Genomic DNA, 21,188 nt, shown 5'->3' with positions numbered 1-21,188 from the left:
CATTTCAGAATGCAAATATTTTGTTTAGTTTGGGGGATTCTTTAACTTATCAAAGAAGTAATCATACTGAGAAAGTATTTCAGTTTGAATGATCCGTTTCTTTTTCTCATCATCCTTTAGTGTAAGTTGTTAATTCACCAGTCTGACAAAACACTAAATTCGTGCAACTTTGCCCCTTTCAACAGCTCTTGGCTTTATGATTAAGTAGAGCACAGATGTACATTTAATTTCTTTCCTAACAAATGTGGTGACCTTTCTTAATACATGGATGTGAATCAAGTCCTGTGCACAGTCCAAAAATAAGAGTTCAGTAAAAGGTCCTTCACTTTCACACAGTCCTGTTGCAATTGTTTTGCCCTCACATGGCTGGAGGCCTTGTAAGAAGACATCAGTGTTGCTATCAAAGAAGGTTTCCAACTGGGGCAGATCTACTCTTGCTTTTTCAGGAATACAAAACAGGGAAGTGTCTTTTGGGTTACAAGTCCAAACTTTGCTATTGCAAAGAACCACATCCTATGTCTCTCTTAAAGTCTTTTCCAAAGTCCTCAGGTTACTGTCATGCATATATTCCTTGTATTCCCTGTCACATAATATTTTTCTAAGTTCATTGTGGTGGAGAAATGGTCAATGGAGTTCATTATGGAGTTCACTTTGAAGAAGACTAATTGTCTGAAGAAGACTGGAATGTTCTTGCATTCCAGTTCTTCTCAGCGCATCAGGGAATGAGAATGAGTTTTGGAGAAGAGTGACTGTAACAGAATTCTCTATACAGTCAAGTCACCTTGGAAAAAAAAGGGATGGAAATAACACAGGTATTTCTCTTCACTTTATGCCTTAAATCTGACTGAAGGGTCAGATTTCTCTGTGCCAGAGAAATAGCAAAGAGATAGGCTGCACACCATCCAACAAGTCAGTTTCAAAGACACAGTTGCTTTCATTGTCACAACATTGCCAGCATTGTCCATATTTACTCAATGAGTGTTCTGAAGCTCAGAGAGGTCCAGGAAACTTAGGCAGCTTTCTTATCTCTTTGATAAGCTCTAGCAACTCTCCCTGTTGCAGTTGCTTTCCTTGCAGACATATTAAACAAAAGAGAAACTCAGCTGGTCTAATTCCAACAAATGCAGTGACACAGGATCTTCCTCTCACTCACTGGGATATCCTGCTGGTAGTAGCCATCTTTCGGATGTTACTAAATTCAGGTCACAGTCCAGTGAAAAACAATTACAAACATTTAATACAAGATAATTTACCCAGTGTCTTCAAACACTACAGCTGTGCACACATTCAGAGACTGATAATGTTTTTGGAGAAGACGAATGTCCTGGCAGAAAGACGGAGCACCAACTGTTTTGGCTTCTGAAGTCAACTATACATTACAGTCAATTCAGCCTTTAAGGCTGCACAGTGGAATCATTCTTGTAGCAAAGTCATATTTTCCCTTCACAGGGAAAGGGGAAAAAAAACCCAAAAAAAAACAAAAAAAAACAACAGCCTTTCAGTATCAGCAGAGCTATCCAATGTCCAATGTCCACTGTGACAATTTTTGACTGTGCTGCTCACTGCATCACAGAATTAGACCTAGAGCTGAACAAACTGTTCTGAGCAGACAGCATATTCACTAGATTTATGACTTATCTGGATTCAGTGCAACAAGTCTCAATGAAAACCCAGGAGCTATTTTGCAGAGGATGAGAATGAAAGTGGAACAGGAAGTTTTATCCCCAAATTTGCCCCAACTCTTGAAGAATTAAGAGTCTAATTTTAGCTTCTATTTTCTGTTAAAAATAATTAGATTTTCCATGAAGTGATTCGTTTTAGGTGCATGGAGGATTTATCTCTCTCTATGTTGCTCAGTGTATGGATTTGGCTGGAGGAGTTGTAGGACTGATTATTTCAATAATCTTCCACAGATTTTTTTTCTATTTTTTTCTCTCTCTTTTTTTTTTTTTTTCTTTTTTTCTGTTGACGTTACTATTTGGGAGCATTGCTATGCTAAACAGGAAAGAGTCTGCCTAAGTTTGTGGATGTATTTGTTTTTCTTTAGAAATAAGGTTGAGGCTCTTAAAAAGGTTTATTTGGAGATAAGGCCTCTCTCTAGGGAACAACAGAACAATCAAAACCTTTTCCATTCTCTCTTCCACTAAAACACCACATTTGAGCTAGTTGCATTAACTTACAGTTTAAAAAATAAATAAATAAATAAAAGAAGAAGTTCCTTCCTGACTAAGAAACACATAAAACACTGGGAGCAAGATTTATTGGCTATTTACAGACTACTTTACGTTCCATTTTCTCCTGGCACATCCAAGCAAAGTAATTGTGTTGGCATGTACATGCATGGCCTTGTTTGCAAAGGGTATGGCCACATATCCCTGTGCAGCTCGTTTGATCAGTTGGTTTATTGGCACACCCTGGCTGTACATTTCCCCTTCTGCTAGAACCGACTGACAAAAAAATCCCAAGACATCCCTGGAACCTGAGTTCACTGTTGTCCTGGAAGAAGAGTAGTTCAGGAACTTCTCACAGAATGAAATGTTCAGAAAAGTTTTTCTCCTACATTCTGTCTGTTTGGATTTGTCATTAATATCTTAAAAGCCAAAACCTACGACAGACAGAAGAAAGCTGTTAAAAAAAATAAAACTATTCATTTTTATGATTTCCTTTCACATTTGAAATAAGTGGATATTTTCCAGAAATTTTCTGATCCTGAAGATCATTTTCCCATGGAAATATGTTCTTTTAGAAAGACTTTCATTAGCCCCAGTAATAGTAAGTTCAGTGTCCAGTTCACATACGGTAGCATCTCCTTTGTATGTACAGTAATATTTAACTCTTTCTGCCTCTCTGTCTACCTCTGCCCATTTGATAGATATCCTGCGCAAGTGGGTTAGTCATAGGATAGGCAGTCCAGAAAACAAAGTTTTAGTTTTGTCACTAACTTGACATATAATTTTGTCTAGGCCACACATTTTCCTTCAAATGACTGTATTTAGTTAGACTTCTAGTTTTTCAGCATAAAGCTTTTCTTTTTCTGCCTGATAGGTTCTTGGCTTATAGATAGGGAACACAACCTTGTTTTGGCCTCTCAGTGCTCTTGTCCTACAAAAGATTATGTGTATTTTGACTAAGTTCTTGTTTTGCTCCTGGAAGCACCTGTCTCTAGGCTCCTTCCACTTTAAGCTTTCCATGATACTATTTAAATGCTTTTTTTAAGTTTTTTTTTTTTTTTTTCCAATTTTGGACTGTCAGGATAGAGAGTCTGTGTTGGTGTTTGTGGGTACAGGCTTTTGACTTAAGTATCCCCTCTATAGTAAACAGCAGCTCCTTCACGCAGCAAGTGCTGGAGAACTACAGGTAAGGCAAAGGAGTTCTCTGTGGACCAAAATGGACAACAGAAGCATCTGTACTCCCTGAGCAGTCATAGTTTTTAGTCCCTCTTGTGGTTTTTCTACCAATCTTCTATTTTTTTCAGCTCTAATCAAGTTCTTCATTCAGCTTTTTCTGTACATAGAAGTTTGACTATTTGTTACCACTCTGTGTGTACTGCTCCAGGTGTTCTGTTGCACTGTCTATAGGTCATTGAAAACAACAACAACAAACAAACAAACAAACAAAAAACATGGCACTAAAGCAAGTCAGATGCCTGCACTGCTGACTTTCATGTGGCCTCAGTCCAAAGAAGGGGATGCTGTTACCCCTCGGAAATCACAAGCCATTTTAGTGCGAGCATCCCTCAGAGCCCACTTGACAACCTCCCTCAACCTTGATTAACATGCCTTCCCTGCAGCAGGTGCTGTGGTTGGTGACATGAAGGAATAAGCAGGTCTGTGAACAGTGGAACTAATACAGCCCAGTTTCCTGTGGATTTGCGCCACCTAGTAGTCTCCTCCGACACCTAGCAAAGTGCAGATCTGAGCCATTCCCCACTGCTGGGGTATTCACAGCATCACTACCTTGGGCATACTCTGATGTCTAATAAAGCCTGAATTAGCAGAACAGCCTGCTTCTCAGTTGGGTGCACATGTAAGCTGCGTCTACATTAATAAATTAAACAATACTAGGGAATGTTCCCAAGCACTGGAACTTAATCAACTATGCTGTTAAATTGTGAGAATATTGGCTGGCATAGTTCTGACCAGAGAAAACTAGCACTCTCTTAAACAGTTCCCAGGAACTGCTTAAGAGTAAGAAAAGCCTATGGTCCATCAAAATAGGCACTTGGACATGGCCACCCTTCTTGGGAGGGTAAAAGAGTTTAATAGTATGGAAACTTAGTTTGGTGCCAATTGGCTTCAGGAGCAGAGAACAGTACTAGGCATGTTTAACTCACTTCTGTAGATGTAGCCATAGTCTGTTTTTCCTCCACCCAGTTTCTGATTTTCATAACAGTTGTGGGAATAAAGTGCCTTTGAAATGACCCTGGTTTTGTTATATATTGGATTGAACTGACTGACAGGAAGATTTACACCCACATCTGTAAGCACCTACCCACCAGCATACATACACACCCATACACACTTAAACATATAATAATGCATGTACACCTATACATGCACATACTTTAACATATACATGCATTTAAAGAATTGGAACATGTAGATGTCATTTCTTTACCAAAATATCTCACAAAAACTTACAAAATCTTATCACAGTTCCCTTTAGATACATGGCTGTGGAGAGTTTCCTGTCATGATGACAATGATTGACAGTGTTTCAGAAAGTTCTGGACATTTCTTAAAGTAGCAGTTGAGGTTTGTTACCTAGGATCAGATGGACATTTTTTTTTTTTATCAAATTCTTAAATCATCTCAGAATTTGCTGGAATGCACTGAAACTCTTGGCTCCTTGACTGTAGGACATTGGATTCTTGTGCAGTTTGGAGATGGAGGGGCCATTGCCATGAAGCCTTTTTGACTGAACCCCTGTGTTGAGGAACCTGGTGGACCCAAGTCCTGGTTTGAGTGGTGCAGAGAGCCCTGTTCAGCCTTCTACACCCCTGTGCAGTGCTCTCCTCCTGTCAAGTGATTCACCAGCAGCCAGGAAGAGCCCAGGGTGATGTCGTATGCCTCCTTTTGGTTGTGCAAGTTCATACAGGGCTGTAAAACTATCAGAGTAAGATTTGCAGACCCCAAACCGTTCATGGATTCCATGTCTGTAGAAAATGCAGAAACTTAACTTCCCAGAAAGCTTTCAATGAGGTAAGTGAGCTAAAACATTTGAAACTCTGTTGACCCATTTGCTATGACAAGACCTTTTCTCTATTAACAGTGCCAGGAATTACTCTGAAATCCCTGTGTGGTACAGATTCAACTTAGAGGTTACCACTTTTACAAACTCACAGCTGGTTATTTAGGCTCACTGATGTCCACAAATCCATCAGCCTCCTGAGTCAACTTGTGTCCATGAAATCACTCCACAAAACCCAGGTCTGTCTATGGCTTGTGGGGTTCCTCAGATCCCGCACTGAAGAAAAACCTGAATCAAAATGGAAGGAAAGATTTCTCAGGTTTGGTTTGGATTGTTCAGATTCATCAGGCTGCAGTGAGGATTTTGTCACTGAACACTTTTCATTAAAACAAAGAGTAATAACCTGCAGTGTGAGCAGAATACAATGAGTTTCCCCACTCACTGTTTTTGTAAGCAAATCAAGTCTTTTAAGGCAAGTTAATGATAACCTTTCCTCTACAGCACTCAGCCCTGAAGACACCAAGTTGGAACAGATGGGTAACGCACTGGTATTTCACAATATGTTCAGAGAAAAAGCTGCACCCAGAAATTAAAATAAGGCTTTTGGTGCCAAATAGCAAAGTTTTTTTTTTTTTTTTTTTTTTTTAAAGCATATGTTCTTGAAAGCAAGCAGAAGAATTCTGGCAGCAGCCTGGAGGGGAGAAACGCCGGCTGTCAGGTAATTCCTCTGACACGCAAAAACCATTGCTTTACCACGTGAGCAGCACCGATGAACTTCCCAAGGCCTGCAGTTTCCTAGGTGTTTTGCATATCTGTTACAGGGCTGAACTGCAGCTCCAAACTCTGTGCAAAACATCTGCACTCTGCCCACACAAGAGGAATTCTGAAGCTGATGGGGAAAGAGGCAAATCTGGGTGATTTGCTTCTGTTTCACTTTATTACAAAGAGACCTGAAAGTCACCCCACTCCATTTATTTCACTTAAAAAAAATCTGTTGTTGTGGTGGATTTTTTTGTGTTGTTTTGTTTGTTTGTTTGTTTTCTTTTGATTTATCTATGGTACACAGTCTTATTTAAATAGTAGATGGTGATTTTGGAGCTGTTAGTTGCTAACCTGGGGATGACTACTTCACAGAATTCTGTTTTCCTAGTCCTTAGTCAGGCTTCTGAATTAAACATACTTCTATGTGCATTAATAAACCTTGTAACGATATTTATTATCTGTTTTTCTGTTTGTGAAACTTTTATGAAAACAGAAAATTTTATAATCTTTGTTATCCAGGCAAGATATACAATATAAAACAAGCAAATATGTTTCAAGAGAAGAACAAAATTTTCACTCATTTTCACATATGGTAAGAAAGCAGCAGATATTTTCATTCCTTCAAAGGTCACTATTTTTAAGAGTTGACAAAAAAAAAAAAAAAAAGAGTGGAAAAATAACCGGTTGAGATAAAAAAGAAAAATTAGATTTCAAACACTTGCATGAACTTTGTACGGTCTAGATTAATACAAGTAGTTTCTGCAAAAGGAAATAGTGACAGGTACATCTTTTGAACACATCAGCTAAAGAGTGGAAAAAGGAACAGTAGTAGTTACATTTCATTAGACTTTCTAAAGGTCTCAGAGAGAAATCTTTGCAGGAGAATTTATAAAGAATGAAAATAGTCATGCATGAGATATCAGGCATTTTCATGAATTTGGAACTGTCAGAAAAGTGGGAAACAAATAGACTCTTTTTTCTCCAGTATGGTATAAAGTTAAGCACTAGGTAACCTAAAACTCTACATTATACTAATGATATTTGTTAAGTGTAGTGGAAATTTGGAAGAAGACGTGGGTAGTAATCAATGAACTAGTAAATATGGAAGGTTGTGCATGTATTTATACAAGTTGTGTTACTTGTTGACACCAGAGCTTTGTAGGGGTGTAATAAAACCAAGTGAATGGACATTATGATGGCCAAAGAGTTTCTGTGCTTTAACAAATGCAAAGTTAATGCACTCTGGAATGAAAAATTTGAACTATATGTTGTGAGGTTCTTACACATTCGGGAATGAGAATATTATAGCCTTAGGCTCTGGAATTGATTGTCAGAATGACTGCAGAATCTCCTCATTTGTAGATATTTAAGATCTTATACAGAAAACATCTCCCAAAGATTACTTGGTCCCAGGGCAAAGCTTGGGAAGAGACTAAGCGATCTGCCTAGGTCTCTTCCTACTAAAATATGTATGCAGTTCAATGTAAATATTTGCTGTATAAATAGCATAATTCAGAAGAGCAATTCAGTACATTAGAGATTTTTAAATATTTAAATACACATATATATTTATACATTTACATGGAAAGATGCATGGGCACACAGGCTGACACACTACTGCACTGTTGTAATCAAACTCTTGTGGCTCACATACATAGGAAATGTCTCCAGGAGACCTACCATTTCAGGGAAATCTAACCAGCAAGTTAACGAACCTGCCTAAAATGTGATGTAACATTAACTGATCCTCACTTCTGGACAAAGATTGTTCTGCAATGGCTGTCCCTCACTCACAGTAAACTCCCTGAATGACATAGACTTCAGTTCAGGCTTCCTCTGTTTAAATGACTTCATAGAACATCAGCAAAGAGTGGGGTGAAGAAACAACTGATTTATTTTAGCCTGCCTTTATTGTTGAGGATTTTCAGAGAAGAAAAACTTCTAAATAGCGACAACCTGCAGGAGAATGTACTTGCTGTACTATAAACAACACAAAATTGATGCAGTTGTCCCTCAGGACAGGATCTTTCCTGGGCCTTTTTTTAATGTTACAAGTAAGGATTAAATTGTTAAATCTCTACCTATAACTACAATTTTGTGTTTTATATCTGTGATATACACGTTCAGGTGTTCATATTTGTAGGGATTTCTGTTTCACTAACATTAGAAGTGCCATAATGTAATGAGGGACACAATTTTTGCATGACTTCAGAAAACAAGACATGCAAACCCTAATATGTGCGCATAAATCATAGAATCACAGAATGGTTTAGGTTGGAAGGGACTTTAAAGCCTGCCTGCCAACCCCACTGCCATGGGCAGGGACACCTCCCACCAGACCAGGTTGCTCAAAGCCCCATCCAGCTTGGCCTTGAACACCTCCAGGGATGGGACATCCACAGCTTCTCTGGGCAACCTGTGCCAGTGCCTTACCACCCTCTGAGTAAAGCATTTCTTCCTAATACCTAATCTAAATCTACCCTCTCTTAGTTTAAAACTGTTACCCCTTGTCCTATCATTACATTCTGTGATAATCTCTCCCGATCTTTTTTGCAGGCTCCCTTTAAATACTTCCTTTAAATACTATAAGGTCTCCCACAGCCTTATCTTCTCTAGTCTGAACAGCCCCAGCTCTCTCAGCCTGTCTTCATAGGAGAGGTGATCCAGCCCTCTGATCATCCTCATGGCCCTCCTTTGGACTTGCTCTAACAGGTCGGTGTCTTTCTTGTGCTGGGATCCCCAGCAGTTAAGTACTACTCCACAACTATTTATATTTTCAGGTTTTATTAAAAAATAAACTTACTCATCTGTTGAAATATGCGGTATGGGTCAGCTTTTTCACTTCTGTTAGTTCTTATGTAGCTCTGCCAACTTAGTGGAGTCACGCCAGCGTGTACCACCTGAGTAGTTGGCTTTTAGAAATGTATTTGTATTTCTACCTTGACCTCAAATTTTTAGGAGAAGAACTAATCCTGGAAATAGTTACTCCTGGAGTGAGTATTTTTCATTACATTTGCCTTCTCCTTTAGCTAAATGCATTTTTTTTTCTCTGCAAGGAGGAAGCTTCAGCCTTTTACAGAAACCTCATTACTAAGTTACTAAGTATGTGAACCCTCTTTCCTAAGGCAGCACTGAGTTTGCAAAAACATAGACGAACTTCATTAGCTAAGGAAAGTAAAAAAGGTTACTAAAACATAAAGGCCATTGAGCAAGACTTCCATAACTTTATTTAAATACATGGAATGTTCCAATCTACTTTCAGTCTTGGTAGAAAGATATCAGAAGTATTATGTTGCCTTCTGTGTGCTTAGGCATCTTGATGGATATCTCTGCTATGAAGTCTGGTTTACTGTGGGTTATTATTGTAGATTGTACTGGAAGTGGACTGGAGTGGCAGAATTAGACAGCATTAAGGCACAGCATTCTGGCTCATAGACGCAGCATACAAAATTATGCAAGGTGACAAAGCTGATTCTGCACTGCCTCAAGGAGCCTATTCCTCCTTCTCTTCATGAGGGTAAAACAATAACTATTCATTGTTTTCAACTTGTGGAACAAATACTGAAGCCCTAACGAAGAACAAACAAACAAACAAGCAAACAACAACAACAAACCCACCATGATTCTTGGAATGCTTTACTGGCATCAGGCTCTCTTTTCTGTTTTCTTCCCAGTGTTTTTGTTTCTTATCTTGTTGTAGTTACTGACCAGTTCAAGAATACTGGAGAACGTTCAGAGCAGATTTTAAAGGCTACAGTTGAGTGGGTGCAGAAAAATCTCCCACAGAAATCATGGGGTTGGAACTGTGAGGACTGCAGCAAGGATTTATTGCTTTGAAACAAGCACAGAATAAGCTGGTTTTCATGGTGTATAACCCTACCCTACCCTTATATGCAGTACCCAAGGGTGTTTTCTGCCCATTGAAATTTTATTGTTGTTACAGTTACATTGTTAGAATAAGTTTTGGCATGATCTGACCCAAACCTGCAAGCTCCCAAACAGGTCCTACACACCTCCAGAAACTCACTTAGTACCCTATACAATCCCTTTCTCAACATCATACCTTCATAACCTCCATCAGTTTCTTACTAAGAATTTCCTTCTGAAAGAGTGGAAAGAATCTGATAAAAGAGTTGCCAAGTAGATACGTGACAAAGAACCATGGTGGTGTTTCATTGTGATTTTCTTAGAGTCATAGAGTCACAGAACGATTTGGGTTGGAAGAGACCTTAAAGATCATCTAATTCCAACACTCCGGCTGTGGGGACAGGCACACCTCCCACTAGACAAGGTTGCCCAAAGCCCCATCCAACCTGGCCTTGAACACTGCCAGGGATGAGGCATCCACAACTTCTCTGGGCAACCTGTGCCAGTGCCTCCACACCCTCTGAGTAAAGAATTTCTTCCTAATATTTATTCTAAATCTACCCTCTTTTAGTTTAAAGCCATTACTCCTTGTCCTATCACTACACCCCCTGACAAAGAGTCCCTCACCAGCTTTTCTGCAGGCCCCCTTTAGGACTGGACGGCCGCAATAAGTTCTCTCCAGAGCCTTCTCTTCTCCAGGCTGAACAACCCCAACACTCTCAGCCTGTCCTCACAGGAGAGATGCTCCAGCCCTCTGATCATCCTCCTGGCCCTCCTCTGGACTTGTTCTACCATGTCCATGTCCTTCTTGTGCTGGGGGGGCCAGAGGGGAATGCAGGGCTCCAGGTGGGGTCTTACAGGAGCAGAGTAGAGGGGGAAAATCACCTCCCTCAGCCTGCTGGTAGTATTTCTTTTGATGCAGCCCAGGATACTGTTGGCTTGGATTTTCACAGAGGAACTTTCATCCTGGTTCAGGACAGCTCTGCCCTTCATCTCCACGCTTTTAATCTCAAATTTTCCCTTCTGGCTGATTAGAAATGAAAACTAATTGCTGATTGCTTACCAGTAGAATTTATTTATTTATTTTTTAAGCTGAACTAAACTAACACTTAAATAAATAAATAAATAAATAAATAAATAAATAGATAGATAAATAAATCCCAGGAGTGTAGCAGAAGATTTAAACCTGACCAAAGTAATTATTTTTTCAGAAGTTTTGTCTTCAAAGAATGTATCTGTATGTATTATCTCTTTTATTTATTTATTTAATTATTTATTGCAAGCTACAAAATAGGAAGATAACCAGTATTAAATAAAATAAATAAATAAATAAATACCAGACTTCAGTAAGTTTCATTCTATATTTGTTAGGTTTACTAAGAATGAATTACTACTCCCTGATAACCAAATTCTTAGTCAGAAACAACAAAAGTAACAACTGAACTACTCAATGCCTGCCTATACCTAAGATGCACAGGTCTTCCCTAGGTACAGTAATCTGATTTGTGTCAACTTATGAATGAAAAATCATCTTTTTCTTTATAATTTCCTTCCAAAGATATGGTGAATCTTTGCTTCTTGTTGCTCCATATTTCTGTTTTACTTATAATATTCTTGCCCATTTGAATGGACCACATCACCTTCAGAAGAAAACCTGTGGTACAGTTGATTAAACATCTTTGTTTATTTGGATAGAAAAGTGAGCATGAGGCTCATTTGTCAGATGATGTAAATCAGGGCCCTTCTGTTCACTTGAGCAGTATTGTCACGGACCCGTACCATACACTGTCGTCTTAGCTTTTATACAGCTTAAGAACAAAACTGCAAAGCAAGTACTTATAGCATATTTCTGAATGTCAAAGCTCAGGTTGCTGGTCTGACAAGTACAACTCTAGTTCCAAATCACATCTGTTTACTTACTATGCTCCAGCCCTGAACTGAGACACGACAGTCTGGAAAATAATTTGTGTAACTCCAAATGTTTTAGATTTACTGTGCTCTGCCAGAAAACTGACAGGACAAGTTAAAGATAAAGAATGGTAACTTAACACAGACATCGATGCTGTCCTTGAAGAGATGTCTGCCAAACTATTTCCACTGAAAAACAAAGTCACAATATATAATGCGTTGAGTTTCCATAGTGCAAAGGAGCCTGCACTGCAATTACTAATGAACAGTCTCCTGACGTGAAGGAGAGGTAGGGAAGTTGGAAAGGTAATTCCAGGTGTGGTGTAGATAGATGCACAGCCAGAAGTTATTCCCAAGGTGGGAAAGGAAGTGCAGGTACTAACTCTCCATTTCTACCTCCAGGCATTCCTTATTCAGTTGGATAACTCGAGGAGGGTTTTGTTTTCACCACATATTTGGTGAGATCAGAAGAGCCATCCAATTCATCCAGGAAAATTAACTGTGAGGAATTCCGTAAAGACCCTTCCAAAGAAGTGCTAAATAAACTCCACCTCCCCATTTGTTTCTCTAAACTGACATTTTTAATTTAAAAAATTGCTTTGTAAACGGTGTAATAATTCACAGGGAAATATTAAATTTGGCATAATTGTCTTTGAGAAGTGTTTTGAAGTTTCAGGTAGGGGGCAGATGAAGTGAGAGGACAGACTTCCATACCTGATAATTAGGCAGATCTAAATTTGTGACAGGGCTTTCATCCCAGGTTTCCTATTTAAGGAGCAGCTTGACCATCCCAAGGAAGATTTATTGCCTGGTCTTCTGTTCCACAGATTCTTTCTCTTGCACTCTTTCTTTTGTGTAATCCTTGCAGAGATCTCATTCTCATTCCACATCCCAAAACAAAGGCTAAGAAATATAAATAAATAAATAAATAAATAAATAAAAATCCAACATATGTCTAAGTCAGACATATTTTCTTACCATTAACCAAGGATGGAGCCATGTTTCCACCTCTTACTGCCTGGACCACATAAAAGGTTTTGACTTTGTTTCTGCCTCCCAGCTAGCAGACCTCTTGATGTAAGAAGGAATGCTTTGTATTTACTGCTTCAAAAGGGTTTATGCAAAGGCATAAGGAATCCAAACAAAAAACAGTGTATTTCCTACATGCAGTTAAAATGCTCTACTGTTCAGATTCACAGCAGTGTGAACACACACTGCTGCTCATTCTCCTGTTGTTTCTTGAAGCTATCTTTTAGATTACCTGCTATTCTTATGCTTTCAGCATTTTTTGCCAGACTTCTCCTCTGTTAGTAGTTTCACAGGTCCCATCAGGTTGTTGTATTTGTGAACAAGCAATGACAGAGTGAGATGTGCTAATGGAAGATGGGTTAAAAGAGTGTGGTCCCCCTCCTTGTATCAGGTGTCATGGAAGCAGATGGTGGTGTGCAGAAAGATGCACCAGTCATAAAAGACTTCTTATAATTTATTTCCCTAGACAACCAGAGAACATAGAATCACAATTTTCAAATAAAAAGCACATTACTACTGAAATCATTGTGTACGTATGCATTTTTGATGATCTGTTAAATCATATGATATAGTTTAAACTCTTCCTTATTAGCTATATTGTTCATTTTACATTCTGTAATGTTTCTCAACCCCCCATTTAATAAATTAACCACAGGTTATGATATCAGTGAAATTCTAGTTTCCAAATGACTTTCAGAGGTGATTTAAAAACTGCACTCAATTTCTAGCAGGAATTTATAGATTTTAAACAACATCACACAGGCTTGATAGGAGAACATGAACAAGTGATTTTTCAAGTGAAAAGGTGAAGTTCAGGCAAGTGAGACAGAGGTAACCGTGTGAGTCCCAACAGTATGAGGCCCAAAAGACAACATTTCTCTCTGCTCCTGTCCCATTGCACTTCTATGGGGCTTCTGCTCTGCTGTGTTATGCCCTTTTATATTAGTTCATCTTACAGATGCTCCTGGTTTCCAGATGACCGATGTCATCTACTTGGACTTCTGTAAGACTTTTGACATGGTCCCACATGACATCCTAATCTCTAAATTAGGAAGATATTGATTTGAATGGTGGACCATCTGATGGATAAAGAATTGGCTCAATGGCCACAGCCAGAGAATAGTGGTTATTGACTCTATGTCCAGGTGGAGGCTGGTGATGAGTGGTGTCCATCAGGGGTCTGTCTTGGGACAGGTGTTTTTCAATATCCTTATCAATGACATAGATGATGAGACTGAGATGATGGGAAATGTTCAGCCTGTAGAAGAGAAGGCTCAGGGGAGACCTAAGTGTGGCTTTTCAATACTTAAAGGGGTCTCATAAAAAGAATGGAGAAGGACTCTTTATTCAGGTAGATAATGATAAGACAAGGGAGAATTGCCTTAAACTAAAAGAGGATAGATTTAGATTAGATATTAGGAGGAAATTCTTCACTGTAATGGTGGTGAGGCACTGGAACAGGTTACCAAAGAAGCTGTGGAGATCCCATCCCTGGCAGTGTTCAAGGCCAGGTTGGATGGGTCCTGGACAGCCTGATCTAATGGGTGGCATTCCTGCCTATGGCAGGGGTGTTGGAGTTAGATGATCTTTAGGGGCCCTTCCAATCCAAGCCATTCTATGATTCCAATGAAATTGGTCTAAGAAGCTGTTTCTTTACATTAGAATAAAAAGTGCATCTTGTTAGTTCCAATTTTCTATGAACTGCATGTAACATCTGCAATTGTTGGAGTCGTTGAATTCTGGCAAGCAAGACCCTGAGGAAGGCAGGAGCCACTGGGACAGTGATCTTTGGAAGTTCTTCTGTTCTCATTTAGGTTTCTGTAAAAGGAAAAAAATTCTTTCCTTGCTCTCCTCATTGTTGTCATTATAGCCTGTCCTCATCTTGTCGTATTTAATCAAAGTGCTGCAAAATCACTTATCTTTTAAGGTAATCTCTAACTTAATCTTCTGTAAGCATGTTTCTTTGTTTGAAAAGGGCTGATAGAAACAAAAATAATGGGCTTAGACCAGATGGTTAAAATGAAGTGAAATCAATCCACATCTTAGTGTCTAAATCCAAATTTTAGTCCCTTTCCTTTTCTTTACAAAGTTTGCCTCCTGAGCCACTAAAAAGGATTTTAATTAATGTAGCTCATTCCTAGCACTTAGTCTACTAATACAGAGGGAGAAAATTTGTGTCAGAGTTGAAGGAGAAATTGGTTAGACTTTATATATTGTTGATTTCTTTTTTTCTGTAGCAATTGATGGTGCTGTGCTTAGTGGACATGGTACATAGTCTGAATTGTCCCCGAGAATGTGAAATTTATGTATGCATTTTTGCATCCCTTTAAGTTGGCCAGCAATGTGAAGGTGACCTTTCCCTGTTCTTTTGTTTTGGAATGTAACTTGATAAGAGACAGGCGTTCATGACATATTTGCTTGTTCTGTGGTTGATTAAGTCATTATTCAGTCTATAACTGACTTTAGACAATGATGGGAAAAAGTGAAATAAATAAATAAATAAATATGATATAATGAATATAATGAAATGAATATAATGAAATAAATAAATCTATCATCCAAGAATCTAACCATCTCCTCCACCAGGGAGGAGTTTTTAACATCTCTGTCTGTCAGATACATGGTGGCACAGCATATTAAATGCACTGTGATACCTTCTCATCAGCTCCTATCTTTTGTATTGACTGGGGCCTGGGAAGTATAGGTAATGGACATCTAATCAGAATTTCCCAAGCTCTGCTATACCAGAAAGATCTCTCACCAGACTCCTGAGAAATAGTTCTAGAAGGATGCAGAAAACAGAGCACTGTCCTAACAAAGAAGTTTCTCTGTTTCAGACAACTCTGTTTCATACAACTCTGGAGCCATGAACAACTCTACATTTTCTCAGTGTCTCTCTAATTAATTATTGTCACTTGGAAAAAATGGCAAGTGCTCCTGTTCCTAATTTCTTGAGGAATGCATGGCTGTAGTCACCAGAAATCTATCACAAGTGTTCATGGAAAGAACATTGTGCATATTCTCAGCAAGTCTGAATACTCAAACGCCAAGTCAGCTTTCTCCATATGTTCCAACTATTAAGATGAAATGCAAGATTACTGATTGGAAGTGAAAATAGCAGGGCAGGAAAGTGTGTAAAATCATCAAGAGATTGCAAATTCTGAAAACTGTTGCAGGAGTTCTCCAAGTTATTTGTCAGCATCCAGGTAGTATGGAGGTTGCCTAGGGTTTGATCTAATGCACATTAATGTCAATAGCTATCTATTCAGAGCCTTGAATCAGGTTGTTTCTGAGCAGAACGTAAGATAAAAAATCCTGTGCCAAGTAATGTACAGCCTTAGAGCACCATTCTGCAAAGCAGTATTCTTGTGAGTAAAGCCTGCACACAGAGATTGTTCCCTTGGGCCATAAACAGGGCATAAATGGACAACAGATTGGTAGCAGATGTATAAACCTGTGTGAAGCCACTATCAGTTTGATGTTTCATTGGATCCTGTCCTGCTAATTGCATTAGTAGGCGTTTTAGGATGATGGAATATGCATTTTTCAGTGGCAGAGCTGTTTTCTTCAGAGCATTCTGCCTTTCTGTCTCTCTCCTAGCCCAGCTAGCAGTGCAAGCAGAATGAGATAAGTTTACTGAATAAGTGTGTTCCTCATCGGTTTCACAAATTTTAAGTGGATGCAGTAAATATGCTTTAATTGCATATTGTGTTTCAATTATTGCTGTAAAGCCATTTAGAGCAAATATAGTATTGCTGTGCTGAAAGCCTCCAGTCTGTGTTTGCCCAATGGCAGTGGCAGCCAACTGTATTTCATTAACTACTAACACTCAGCACATTTGCTCACTGTTTTGACTGCGCTGTTTGTTCCTGTCTTGGCTGCTTGCTTGCCATGATCTTGGGATCAAACTGGGAACTAGATCCAAATTTTGCAGCTTTGTACTTTGCTACTGGAGGTAGAACAGCAAATAACATCACTAGGGTATCTGCTGAGGAAAAGCTAATGCCTTCGGGATCGCTCCCTTCCAGGTGTGCAGGGAAAAAAATGTGGGGAATAGATGCCTCACTCACTGAATACTTCACAAGGCATTTTACAGAGATGCTGAGCCAGAGATGTAAATCCAAACTAGTATATGTTACAGCTGCATTGTCAACCACAAGCAGGAAGGACCTTTGCACTAGACTATGCAGATGGTGGGAAGCAGGAGGAAAAATGTACAATTGGCTCTTCCAATTTGATTTGTATATCAAAATTATTGACAATTCCAGGTACTGGTTTTACTGACTAGCCAGTGATACTGATCAACTTAACTGACCATGAATTGATGGGAAAGAAAAAATCAAGACAGTACTACCTTCGCTTCTGCTTTGGAGCACTTATGACAAGACAGAACCAGTAGTTCTGCTTAACTGCTTAAATACATACATATCCTTGTAGTCCCCAAAGGGCTTCTGTGAGTGACAATATAGTAATTTCCATGCATAGCATGGAAGTCACCTCTGCCTCTGTGTCACCTCTCACCCAAGGTGACACCATCCAGTAGGTCTACACCATGGTCAGTTGGGAGACATGCCTAGAAAGGCAGTGAAGTAGAGTCAGAATGGCTTTTAACAACATATAACTTCTTACAGCCTTTCTCAAGTATGGTCTAAGGCATAGCTTTGCATCTAAAAAATGTACGTATGAGTGGTTCAATTATATATAAACCAGATGGCTCATATTTTTATAGTCTAAAATTATACCACTCCCCAGAAGAGTCTGAGAAATGGAAAGAAATAGATTATGAGGAGCTGTACTAGTAATTCATTTGTCACTAAAAATAAAATAGAAATTAGAGACCTGTAAATTGCTATTACATTTGAAATGAAATAGAGAATTTTTGCCAAAGCTTTCACTGAAGATTTGCTTATTTTCTTGTCATTTCTGTGACTCGATTGAGTTTCCAGAGCATCACTGATGTAATTTTTTATTGAAGATGTGCCAACTAACTCTACAGTCATTGGGACAGTGGGGAATTCTGAGCATTCACAAGCAGCCTGGAGTCTAAACACTCTTGTTTTCTGTGTTCGTTTGCCTGATAAATTCAAAGCAGACACAGTCTGTCTGATTTTCCCAAGCAGGCCTCTGTATATGAGAACCAGAAAGCAAAATGAACCCCAAGCAGGAGGCAGACCTTGTCTGGAGAACTTTCATATGCCTCCAGATTAGAGGCCTGTTTATCTGGGTGGTTTGGTTTGTTGTTTTTTTTTTCTTATGTTGTTGGGTTTGGATTTCTTTTTTTTTTTTTTTTTTTTTGGTTGGAACAGCTGTCTGATGTGGAACTTGCCCCTCCTATAGTAGAGATCGTGCCATGATACAGAATAAAAGCAAACAAAGGCAAATAATTAAGGAGAAAAAGAAAATTCCTTGGAAATCAGGGTAAGGAAGAAAGGGGAGTTAAGTTCAAAGCTACGTAAAGTGCTTTGCATGAAGTACAATTCAGTTCAACATGTTTGCTTGTTCCACAGAGTTCAGATCCACTAACTGATAGCTCTCTGTGACAGCATGGCTAGCTTTCAACATTGCTTTTAAGGTATTTATTCAGAGAAGCTAGATCCTTCTATTTTCAACCAGTTTTTATTCCACTTTTTCTTCAGTGCTCCTTTTGGTAATCCCCTTTAACCTCAGCTCTTTTAATAGCATTATACTGGATCAAGAGTCCAACCAGATTCAGAATTTAGACAGTGGGAAATCAAATGTTTGCAAATATCCAGCCATGAAAATAAGGAAAAAATAAAGTCTGTCCTCAGCCACAGTTCCACAAATGAGAAGATGGGAAAGACTGAGATGTCAAAATTACCTGTAAGGTAACAACAGACAAGGAGTGTTGCAGACCACCTCCAAAAAGTCCATTTATACTTCCCTTGCTACCAGAAAGTGGGACACTGGACCCTGAACCAATATGGTCTTCACCCAAATCAGCTTAACTGGAACCTTATTTCTGAGGGGAGAAAAAGAAATATGGAACCAGGGTGAGAACAATTGGCTCAAGCCTCTCCAGATCACAGACAGGGAAGCTGAAGGTGGAGAAAAATGAGTTCTTCTCCATGCAGTAAAGCAAAAATGTTTCTGTCAGGGTGTTTCTGAGGAATTTAAAAAATCTCATTTCAAATCATGAAGCTGACAGAACTTTTCCCACTTCCCTGAAAATGGGTATAATTTAATTCTGTAAAGCACCTTGAAGCTTGTGAGGGGTATGCAAAGGTATTAATAATGATAATAATGCTAGACTTATGTAAATTTTAACCTTTCAGGCAGCACCTTTTCAAAGCCTTTTTTCTTCTTCTGCAAAGTGACCTCTTTGGAAATTTTAATGAAATGAGCATATGTCACAGCTAAAATAGGTTGTTTTAGAGTTTTGGATTAATCTGAAGTTCCCAGAGAGAGATTTATGGACCAAATTCTGTAGTCCATGTACGGACAAAACTCCCATAAACTCAGAGGGCCTTGGGGTAAAAAGCTGAACAGTGTTAGTTAATGTTTGCTTTAGCATCAAAGAAGAGTTCACTCAGACAGTGACTATGACCACTTCTATTTATTTTTTATGAATATTTGCTGAAGTGAGGTTTAATTCAGAAAGTTTAATGGAAAGAGAAGGTATGAAGGATATTTGCAAATGTATGTGTATGTGCCTAGAATATTTACACTAGAAGTTTTCACATGGCCACCTTGAAGGTGTAGTGTAGACAAGAACAAATCCACCTGGGGAATGCTATCAATGACATAGGGCTTATATGCCTCAGACAGTAGCTGCTAAAGCTACAGAGTGGGAACTGGGAAAACTTTCCAGATCATGGATGAAAAAGTGTTTTTCATGACTCCATGTTGGGAAGAGACAAAGGTACTTGCAAATGTCATCCCTTTTTCCAAAGCTTGGTTCCCATGGGAAGGAAAGCATGCAGGCTGGAAGGGGCACACAGCACATCTCCTAGTTCTCAAGCTGTGAAGAAGATCCCATCATGGGCTGATGTTATTACACATCACATGCCTTTAGCTAATCCAGGCTCTGTCGTCCCCAAATAAATATTCATAGCAACAGTAAAAAAGAACAATTTCAAGGAAATCTCTAGAGTGAAACATATTACTGCAAATTTTTCATTAGATACATTCATAAAAATTAGAAAGATCATTGACAAAAACAAACAAACAAACAAACAAACAACACCAAGTTAAAATAATTAGTTTATTGTTTTTCCAACCAATGAGACTTGAACTACCTCTGCTATTAGGAAGATGCATGCTAACTCTCTTTGTTTTCCTTCTCAGGATTCCCTCATGGATTTGTCTTTGTTTCACCCACAGAGGAGTGTTTTATCCCCACAGCCTCATTGGGAAAGCCTGTGATGACTAAGCAAAAACCTAGCAGACTTCCCAAGAATCGTCAGGAGTAAAGCCCGTGCAGAACAGCTGTGCTCTTACCTGTGCTCTGAGCCCATGAGCCTGGTGCTTCTTGCCTCTGCACGGCTCTGCTGTCAGTCAGCAGCACTGCAGGGGAAGGGGGCTGCTCCCCGTGCCCAGACAAGAACATGGGGGCATGCATAAAGCGGTCATCACCTTAGCAGAATGCTTTCCTCCCAGCATTAGAATAGTTTCAACATGCTATGATGTCAATAACAACAACCTGAGAGAAAACATCTAATTCAACCATGTTTATAATTTCAGTGTAAATACATGCATCCCAAGGAAATTGTATTTCCTTATTTCTTACGTAACTTATTATGTTTCCAAAAATTTTGCCCAACTCCAATGACAACAGCCACTTTATACCAAGTCTCAGCAGCTAAAAAAGGACTGTATAAACTGTAATTTGCATAGTAAAGACAACAACTGTAATGAATTGACAATGAACAATATGTGCATACATATAAAATCAACGTTTGCACAAACACTCTGCTTATAGTTTTTCTTTCTAGCAGACAATCCTAACCATGTTCAACAGCAGAGCACAATCCTTTATCAAATATGTATTTTTTTTTTTGAAAACACACGCTATGAGAAACACATTGTAAATGTAATTAAAGTAATTAAACTAATTCTTTAAGAGTTTTTTTTCCTCTTTTTTTTTTTCTCCTTGAATATTTATTTTCTATTGGTAGTGAAGCAAATCCCTCTAAAGAATTCACCAGAAAACAAACACATTATGTATAGGAGATAACCGTCAAGGGTTTTTAATTATACTGTGTTGTTTCTTGTAATACTGATGCCTTCGAAACCACAGCTCTTTTATTTACGTGCAACCCAATGTAACTGTTACTGGATGTGTCTCCACTCTTGGTCTCATTCTTCCAAACATGCAATTGTCATAGGTATTGAGATTCAGTTCAATAACTTTTCTGATGCTAGACTCCAGACTTCCTCTTTCTTAGCAACTGTGAAATGGCAATCCATCATCT

At 38.8% G+C, this 21,188-nt stretch overlaps 1 long non-coding RNA gene across 1 annotated transcript; it reads left to right on the top strand.

Moving 5' to 3' along the window:
• The first annotated feature begins 4,937 nt into the window (after positions 1–4,937).
• LOC308188703 lies at positions 4,938–20,774 on the top strand. Its single transcript, XR_013945708.1, has 3 exons — positions 4,938–5,201; positions 5,841–5,908; positions 20,062–20,774. It is a non-coding gene; the product is annotated as an uncharacterized lncRNA (long non-coding RNA).
• Positions 20,775–21,188: the final 414 nt, after the last annotated feature.

This window comes from Anser brachyrhynchus (genome assembly GCF_964034855.1).
Source record: "Anser brachyrhynchus genome assembly, chromosome: 2".
Classification (NCBI taxonomy): domain Eukaryota; kingdom Metazoa; phylum Chordata; class Aves; order Anseriformes; family Anatidae; genus Anser; species Anser brachyrhynchus.
Note: the sequence above shows the minus strand (reverse complement) of the source record. Positions and strands in the feature narration are given on the sequence as shown.